Source organism: Urocitellus parryii, unplaced genomic scaffold (assembly GCF_045843805.1).
Source record: "Urocitellus parryii isolate mUroPar1 unplaced genomic scaffold, mUroPar1.hap1 Scaffold_109, whole genome shotgun sequence".
NCBI lineage: Eukaryota > Metazoa > Chordata > Mammalia > Rodentia > Sciuridae > Urocitellus > Urocitellus parryii.
The window spans coordinates 405545-414756 of NW_027551845.1; the positions used below are offsets into that span (position 1 = coordinate 405545).

The window sequence follows — 9212 nt, forward strand, 5'->3', positions numbered from 1 at the left end:
TCCAGATCCTATAGGCTATATTTTAATTGATTGTGAAATGTGAAAACATATATATATATATATTGGGGGGGTAACAGGGATTGAACCCAGGGGCACTTAAACGAGTGAGCCACATCCCCAGCCCTTTTATATTTTATTTAGAGACACAGTCTCACTAAGTTGCTTACTTAGGGCCTCACTAAATTGGTGAAGCTGGCTTTGAAATTGCAATCTTCCTGCCTCAGCCTCCTGAGCTGCTACAGGCATGAGCCACCATACCTAGCTCTCTTTTATTTTTAATTGGCTGAAACTTCAATTTTTATTATTTTAAAAAATGGACAGATAATATTGTGTATATTTGTCATGTACACTATAAAGCTTGAAGTATGTATACTTACTCCATTCTTCCTAGTTAACTTTGTCCTGTGAGGTTTTCCAAGAGGCATCCTATTCAGAAAGTCCCATCAGACTATCTGGATTGGTCTCTCTGCAGAACCTGTTGGACCACTAGTTATCACTATATGACCAGGATTGCCACAACTGCCCAGCCAGGTCAGAATTTTGCAGTGTGCCCTGGCCCAGAGCATAGGGCAACCACCAAGATCTACACATCTGTTGCTGTGAGCTCTCTTCTGTCTTTGTTTATAGTTGCTACAGTTGATCCAATTTTGAAAGGTTTCTCAATGTTTTTAGTGGGGAGAGACAGGGGCCTGCCTCTTGTGAAGGGCTCCAGAATGGTGGTGAAGCTGAATGTCCATCTTCACCTCACATTTTCCACTGTAGAAACCCTGGTGTGTAGGGGGATGGGCTGTGTGTGGTTTCATTCCAGCTGGGGAAGGGAGAACATGGGAAAAAATGGTCTCTCTTACCACTTGAACCCTGCTTTTCTGGATTTAAATGTTTGTCTCTGGTCACTCTTGTCTGTGGATATTTGTGGGGTGAATTTGTATGGGAGGGGCAGGATGAAGCTGAAGCACTCCTACATGGCTATCTTCCTAATGTCACTCACACTAATTATCTTTGGGTTGTTAATGTACATGTAAGTTAATTTTGTTATTTATGTATTCTTACATTTCAAATGGTGTGTGATCCGTATGAATCAATTTTACAGTCAGAAATTACAATAATTGGTTATAAACCTCCCTTCAATGTCTGGTCCTTTCCATGTTTTTCTGATCACCATCCCTTGCTTCAGACTGGGTGCCACTCTTGTATTGCCATTCATGTTTGGCAGCTTCAAGCACTGAATGATTTTCTGCCTAACTTTAATAGAGACAAGAATTCTAGTGTTCAGCCAAGTGGAGTGAATCTTGGACTTAGAGGAAGAGAATAGACCTGGTAACAGGAAAATGGGAGTGCTGGGTCGGGGCAGAGAGCCAGGATAAAGACAGTCCTCAGTGTTCTCAGTGAGTTCTAATTTCCCGTTCAAGTAAGTTCCATTCCTGGGCTATGATGAATGTGCACACAGTAAGACTGAACAGTATTCATGTTTCAGATGAACTTGAATAGAGGACTAACCTTATGGAAAATATTAGGTAATACCATTTTCATAGTTTTACTTTTTAAAATTATTTTATTTTTATGTGATGCTAAGTATGAAAACCGGTGCCTTGCACATGCTAGGCAAGTGCTCTGCCACCAAATTACAGCCCCAGTCCGTGGTTTTACATTTTTTAAAATAAGTTTTTATAGTTCTAGATGGACACAATACCTTTATCTTATTTAGTATTATGTGGTGCTAAGTGTCAAACCCAGTGCCTTCCACATATAAGGAAGTACTGTTAGTTGCGGATCAGGCTGAACAAATGTTAGCTGTGGGGCAGGCTGAACACCCGACCCTCACCTGTCTGCTTCCCACCCTTCATTAGCCCTTTCTTTTGGGATGATTATTTGGCACCTTTTCCCTTTACTTCCTCTTGTTGTTTTTTAGTTTGAAACCCACACCTAGCCCATGCCCAATCTGCTTGAAGGCAGAAGATGACACCCTTATCAATTACAGTGTGACCCAATCACTGTACACCAACAAGGCAGCTAGCACAGTAAAGGGCTATTAAAAACCTTCTCCTGCTGGGCCCTCTCTCTCTCCTCTTTTTCTCCGAGTCAATCAGACACCGCTGCAATAAAGATCCCTTGATTGCTCCGAGTGTAGTGATTACTTTCCTTTCACCATGAATAGGTATAAACCTAAGAGAAAGACAGTTTACTGTAACACCGTCTTACCTTTGAATGGTTTTTCTGGATTATTATACAATTCAGAAGTTGAAGTAGGCCTGTCAGGGGTAAAGTATATGAAGGATCCTGTATGGGCGGGCACTTAGGAAGATCAGGGTTCTCAACCATCAGGAACTAAGTGGAAGGTGCCAAAGGCATTGCTGCTGGTGTGCAAGAATAGCAAGACACCAGAGGAAAGGGTCAAAAGATTTCAGTCTTTAAACCCAGAGCTGGCACTCCTAGCACTGTTCCTCATCCTGGCCCCTGTCAGCTGCAGGTCATCTCACTGTGGGTCATGGACACCAGCCCTAAACCTGGGGGAAAATCACAGAAAACTGCCTGGGCTCTAGAACAATAGCCAAAGAGAGCCTGGCCTCTGTCCTGCCTTTCTGCCCCTTTTGTTCTGGTGTGTGTGGGGGGTGGAGGCCGCTGGCTACAAAGGATGTGATAGTCGGTCCCAGAACTGTCAGTTTATGACCTGGGGACAGGAATAGTCTCCACTGTTAAGATCTGACAGGACACTCCATTTGGCCAGGGCAAGTTCATCACTGGGACAAAGCGGTGTTGTTGCTACAACACTATCCCATAAACTAAAAGCCTGGGGAGTCTGGCAGGACAAATAACTGCACCCAGAAAAGAAAAAGACAGAAACTAAGGACAACCTGTGTTTCATAGGCAGCCTCTGCAAAGGGATCTTCAAGAACCCCTAAAGAGAAAAATGGAAAGGGCTTTTTGCATTGCATATCAGTCTGCTAGTATAAGAAAAGGCCCAAAAGGAGCCTCTGGGTACAAGTGACAGTGGGGAACTCACTTAAAGTTGATGGCATTGTGATAGTGTTCATGGAGACAGGTCAGGCTCAAAAATGTCATTGAAAGCAACATAGGAGAAAAAAGATTAAATCATAATTATTGTATATGTTGCATTGTCCAACCCTCTCCTGGAATGAAATTTGTTGTGTAAATTAAATGCACAGATAACATCCATAAGGATTGTTTCAAAATATGAATTTCAAAAAAGTTCCCAAACTAGTAAAGATAAAAGAAAATTACAGGTATAGAAATATATTTTAGTATGGAAAATTAGAAAGTAAGAGAAATGTTTCTGAATGAGAAAATATTTTGTCTGGTAAAGTAATATTCTTGTGCTAACGTCCCAGATTAAAGATGACAAAACTAAGGATTTAAAGTTGTGAATGTCTAAGTAAGTTGCAGAAAGTTTGAAGAAGATGAATCTCAAAAATTTAGTGTGTTTGTTTAATTTGGCTATAATTTATCTATCAAGATAATTTTATTCTATTTGTTCGGCTTGTGGAAACTAAGTCTTAAAGTCATTAGGGTTTGTATCTGTTTGAAAGTCTGAAACAATTACTTTGTAACTGGTTAATCAAACAACTGTTACTTAAACCTACCAATATAGATGTCACCCTAAGTATATGTGACTAGGTATAATGTATTCATTATGCCTAGTCACATATACTGAGAACTATGGCTATCTAAGCCTTGTATAAGTATTATGTAAAAATTTATAAAACGAGGGGCTGGGGTTGTAGCTTAGCAGTAGAGCAGAGACCCTGGGTTCTTTCCTGAGCACCATATAAAAACAAACAAACAAATAAATAAACAAACAAAATAAAGGTATTGTGTCTAACTACAACTGAAAATTAATATTTTTTAAAAAGTTAATAAAATGAAAGTATATGCAAGTTTACTGGCAAGATAACCACTAAGTGCTCTCTTTTATACATTGTATCTGACATTGAAGGACCATGCTCTCAATTGAAGACCTGTCTTATATATGTTTGCTTTGAGTAAGTCAATTTCTTATCATTAACCCTGTTTCCTAAATTTATAAGAAACTTAAGGCTATTGATTTTGTTAATCCATACAGACCTGTGATTAGTGTTACCATACACTCTGGATTCTAAATTGCACTTTAAAGTTAAACTTAGTTGAATGCAAAGCTTTGCCAAGTTGGTGTTCTCCAAACTAAAATTATGTGTAGCAAAATCTCTTATTTGTATAAAAATAACAAATTTGGTTGGTATTTATTCATGTCATTTGAGGTTTTATAGCTGTATCAAGTAACATGTTGAATAAGTTATATATATAATTTGGTGTTAATCTTCACATTGGAATTGGAATTTAAATACATTTTTGGAAGCTAATAATGAGAGTCTGATCTGTTTAAAGGTGAAGTTGTAAAACAAGAAAGCATTTTGCTGCTTTTTTTTCACAAAAAGAAAGTTAAAATTTCTCTTAGTCTTTGTTTAATTTATGTTTCAGATGTAATGTTGTATTGTGTTTTTTTTTTGTCAGGATCCCCACCTTACCTGAAATAAGAGTCTGCATCCCACCTTACTACATGTTAGAATGGCTGCAAAATAGGCTAGACTTGAGATCATTTAGAGTTGTGATAGGTGGGATTATCTAGAGTTTGATGATAGCTCCAGTCTGGTGGGTGCCAGACTGGTTGGCTGGGCAAGTTGATAGCAAGATGCCCTAACACCCTCTTACAACCTTCTGACCAGCTCCATCTGTCCCCAGACACTTCAGGACTAGTGGTGCTGGGAAACTTGGCTCTCTCCAGCATTTCCAACCAATGCTTCCCCCAGGCAAAATGCCCCTCGTCTGTGAAGTTTCACAGGATTGCCTGGACATGAATGACCCATGCAGACCCACTCACTATCTGACAGATAAGGATGTAAGATACCCCAGGCTCAGCCATGTTGCAGTCTTAGGATCTGAACACCATTTCACCTTGCAGAAAGACCATGAGGGATGTGCTCAAAGGAGGGACCCTGCAAAGAATTGGCAAGATGGTGGCCACCAGCACTCCCAGCAGGAGGACCTTAGGGCAGCCAAACCCTAGGCACCCTGGCACAGGACCTCCAGGTCTTGGCTGGTGTCCCCAGACAGAGTTGGCTGCACCACGAGGTGAGGTGGTGGTGGCAGCAAACCTGCAAGCATCCTTCCCCCCATCCCCCAGGCACTGGACAGTGTCTCAAGATGGAGATGGCTGTGTGCAATCAAACCTGCAGGCAACTTGGCAATGGACCTCTGGGTGCGGGTGGAAGCAGCAGGACTACTAATTGAAAGTGAGGTCAGGTTGAGGTTATTGTGGTTAAAACAACAACAACAAAAAATCACTATCAAGGGTGAAGTTCACTGGGGTAAAATTTCATACCTTAAGCACAAGAACATTTGTTTTGAGCCAGCAAAATGTTTGAGATTGCAATCTAGACTACCTGTTAAGAGTGATCGTTACATTCTACTTATATGAACCAACTAAGCAGAATCACTGGTTTTTGTTTTGTTTTGTTTTTACTCTATAATATGAAGAAAGTATAAAATATCATTCATTCTCTACCAAGACTTTTTGGTCAGAGTTCTGCAGGGAATCAGAAACAAGAGACTTATTGTAGAAATTGGCTGATGGGTTATGGAGCCAAGAAATTTTAGTGTTTGTCTGCAGGCAGGAGAATCAGGAAAGCAAGGGGTATAATTCGGTTTGAACCAAAGACCTGGGCCTGAGGGCTGATAGTTTAAGTCCTGATCTGAGTCATGGAGACTGAGAAATAGTGAAGGTTTGTCATATCCCAGAACCAGAAAAGATGGACATCTCAGATCATGCAGAGGAATTTGCCCTTCCTTTGACTTTTGGTTTTGTTGAGCCCCTAAAAGGACTGGATGATGCTTGCTTTACTAAGAAGGGAGACTTTGCTCAGTCTACTTCTTTGAGAGCAAATCTTTGCCAGAATCACTCTCAGAACACCACCCAGAAATAATGTTTTACCAGCTATCAGGGTATTCCTTAGGCAGTGTGTTGACACATAAAATTAACCATCACATTCACTGCATTAAAAAATTGTCAATTCATTAAAAATTGCTTAAAAACAGAGATGTTTATTTAAGTACAACAAATCATATAAAGAGAGTCCCTGAAGTTAAAAATAAAGTCTGCCATGGTATTTTACAAACAATATTGCTTGCACCATCAAGGTTGTTAGATTTCCATCACTGTGAGGAAACTACTGAAGACAGTAAACTAAAGGAGGAAAGATTAATTTCTGCCTCACTGTTTCAGAATTTTTAGTCCAAGTTTGGCTGACTGCATTGCTTTAGGGTCTGAGGTAGGGAAGAATATCCTGACAGTAGGATCTGTGGCAAAAGAGACTGCTCCCTTTATGGTAGCAAGGGTAAACAATTTATTCTTTTTGAAAGTAGAGAAGGCGGGGGGGGGGGAGAGACAGAGAAGAGAGGAAATAGAGGGAGGAAGGGGCCTGGGACACAAAGAGCCCTTCAGGGAGTGACCCAGCTCCTGTCCTCATAAAGTTTTCCTCACTTCTCAATAGCACCATAGTCAATACATGGATCTTTGGGGGATACCCCAGTTCTAAACGATAACAAAGGTCAACTCAAGGTGCGGAGAAATATTTGGTTACACAAACAAAGATGGAAACTATTGTTATTTCTTGTTCCAATAGCCAGAGGCTAAGTGTATATTTCCACAGGTTAGCAAAGGACATGGCTTATCACGTTAATGAAAAGTGCAGAATTGAACTATCACGAAACACAATAAAAAAGCTCAAAGTTGGCTTTTCTGCCCATGGATGAGCATAGAAAGCATCGTCAAAGTCTCTCTTCCTGCTGCCATCATGTCTAAATCAGTGTCCCCTAAAGAGCCCGAACAGCTGTGGAAGCTATTCATTGGAGGGCTGAGCTTTGAAACAACTGATGAAAGTCTGAGAAGCCATTTTGAGCAATGGGGAGCACTCACGGACTGTGTGATTGTGAGACACCCAAACACCAAGCGCTCCAGAGGCTTTGGGTTTGTCACTTGTGCCACTGTGGAGGAAGTGGATGCAGCCATGAATGCAAGACCACACAAGGTAGATAAAAAAGTTGTGGAACCAAAGAGAGCTGTCTCAAGAGAAGATTCTCAAAGACCGGGGGCCCACTGACCTGTGAAAAAGATCTTTGTTGGTGGCATTAAAGAAGTCACCGAAGAACATCACCTACGAGATTATTTTGAACAATATGGGAAAATCTAAGTTATTGAAAACATGACTGACCAAGGCAGTGGAAAAAAAGGGGGCTTTGCTTTTGTAACTTTGATGACCATGACTCTGTGGATAAGATTGTCATTCAAAAATACCATACTGTGAATGGCCACAACTGTGAAGTGAGGAAAACCCTGTCAAAGCAAGAGGTGACTAGTGCCTCATCTAGCCAGAGGTCGAAGTGGTTCTGGAAACTGGTGGTGGTCATAGAGGTGGTCTTGGTGGAAATGACAATTTTGGTCATGGAGGGAACTTCAGTGGTCATGGTGGCTTTGGTGGCAGCCATGATGGTGGTGGATATGGTGGCAGTGGGGATGGCTAAAATGCATTTGGTAATGATGGAAGCAATTTTGGAGATGGTGGAAGCTACAATGATTCTGGGAGTTATAACAATCAGTCATCAAATTTTGGACCCATGAAGGGTGGAAACTTTGGAGGCAGAAGCTCTGGACCTTATGGTGGTAGAGGCCAATATTTGCCAAATTATGAAACCATGATGGTAATGGTGGTTCCAGCAGCAGCAGCAGTAGCCATGGCAGTGGCAGAAGGTTTTAATACTGCCAGGAAACAAAGCTTAGCAGGAGAGGAGAGCCAGAGAAGTGACAGGGAAGCTAAAGGTTACAATAGATTTGTGAACTCAGCCAAGCAGTATTGGCAGGGCCTAGCTGCTACAAAGAAGACATGGTTTAGACAATACTCATATGTATGGGCAAAAAACTCAAGGGCTACACTTGTGACTAATTGTATAACAGGCTATTTTTAGTTTCTGTTCTGTGAAAAGTTCAAAGCATTCCACAAAGGGTATTAATCTACTTTGTTTTTGGCACCTGGGCTGTTGATTGCTAAATGTAATAGTCTGATCATGACGCTGAATAAATGTCTTTTTAAAAAAAGTTCAAAGTTGAAGTTACAGGATCTTCATGAGGGTCATCATATCCTGGGGTAGCAGGAATCAATGGGTGGCAAAGAAAAGGTGGGTGTGGCTGCTGCAATAGACAGGAGAGTGAAAGCAGCTATCAGAATAGTCCACCCCATTGTGTCCCTAAAAGTGAAATACCTGAGGGTCTTCTAAATCCTGACTGGATGTGAATAAGCAAAAGAACCATATATAAATTAGGGGTTTGTTTGAGCCATTAAGGCACAGAAGCCACTTTTCTGGGAACTCCTGGGTGAAATTCCCCAGTTCAAGAAAGCCCAGATCATGCTGGCCCTTGTCTTGGCTCACAGCTTTAGGACCAAACAACCTATTTCCTTCAAGATCCCTGCAACACCAAGAAACAAGCACCAAAACAAGCCTCCTACCACATTGAAAACTATCTACTGACCCCCTTGATAAATACAGATATTAAAATAATAATAATAATAAAGTTGTTAATCCCTATGATATTTAAAATTTATATCTATTTGTTTCTAACAATTTTCTTTAACAGGAAAAAGATAATTAATACTGTTATCTAAATTTGTTTGATGTCTTGTATCTTACAGTTAAGAATAAATACATTTAAGGTAAAGGGGAGTAATTATATGTCTTTATTAAAAGAGGTACTTATTGATTTGCAAGGTTAGAGTGCTAGAATGTCATCCATTGGGTGCTAAAATATCATCTACTAAATATAAAAACATCAGACCCTATTAACTAAAATATACTTAAACTTTAGATGTGTTTGTAATTTGGTTAATATAAAATAAGATCTAAAATTCCTTTATTCTCTATGTCCTCATGAGAACCAAGGGGCTGGGAGTTAAACTTCTATCAGGTGTGATTTATATAGAAAGGTTTAAGAAAAATTTAACCTAGTAAAGTGAAAGGCTATAAATGTCTCAGTAAATTAAAACAAAATATGTACAAAATAATTTTCAAAATGTTTACATATAGCTAAATTGGTTACATGAAATTAACACAATCAGCTGAAGTTATTGAAAGATTTTTACTCTTTAAATCCTGCTAAGGTTCTGACATGA

At 40.0% G+C, this 9212-nt stretch overlaps 1 pseudogene; it reads left to right on the forward strand.

The window, feature by feature from the left end:
• Window positions 1-6845: 6845 nt before the first annotated feature.
• Window positions 6846-7805, forward strand: LOC144251575 (heterogeneous nuclear ribonucleoprotein A1-like; annotated as a pseudogene).
• The last annotated feature ends 1407 nt before the right edge of the window (window positions 7806-9212 follow it).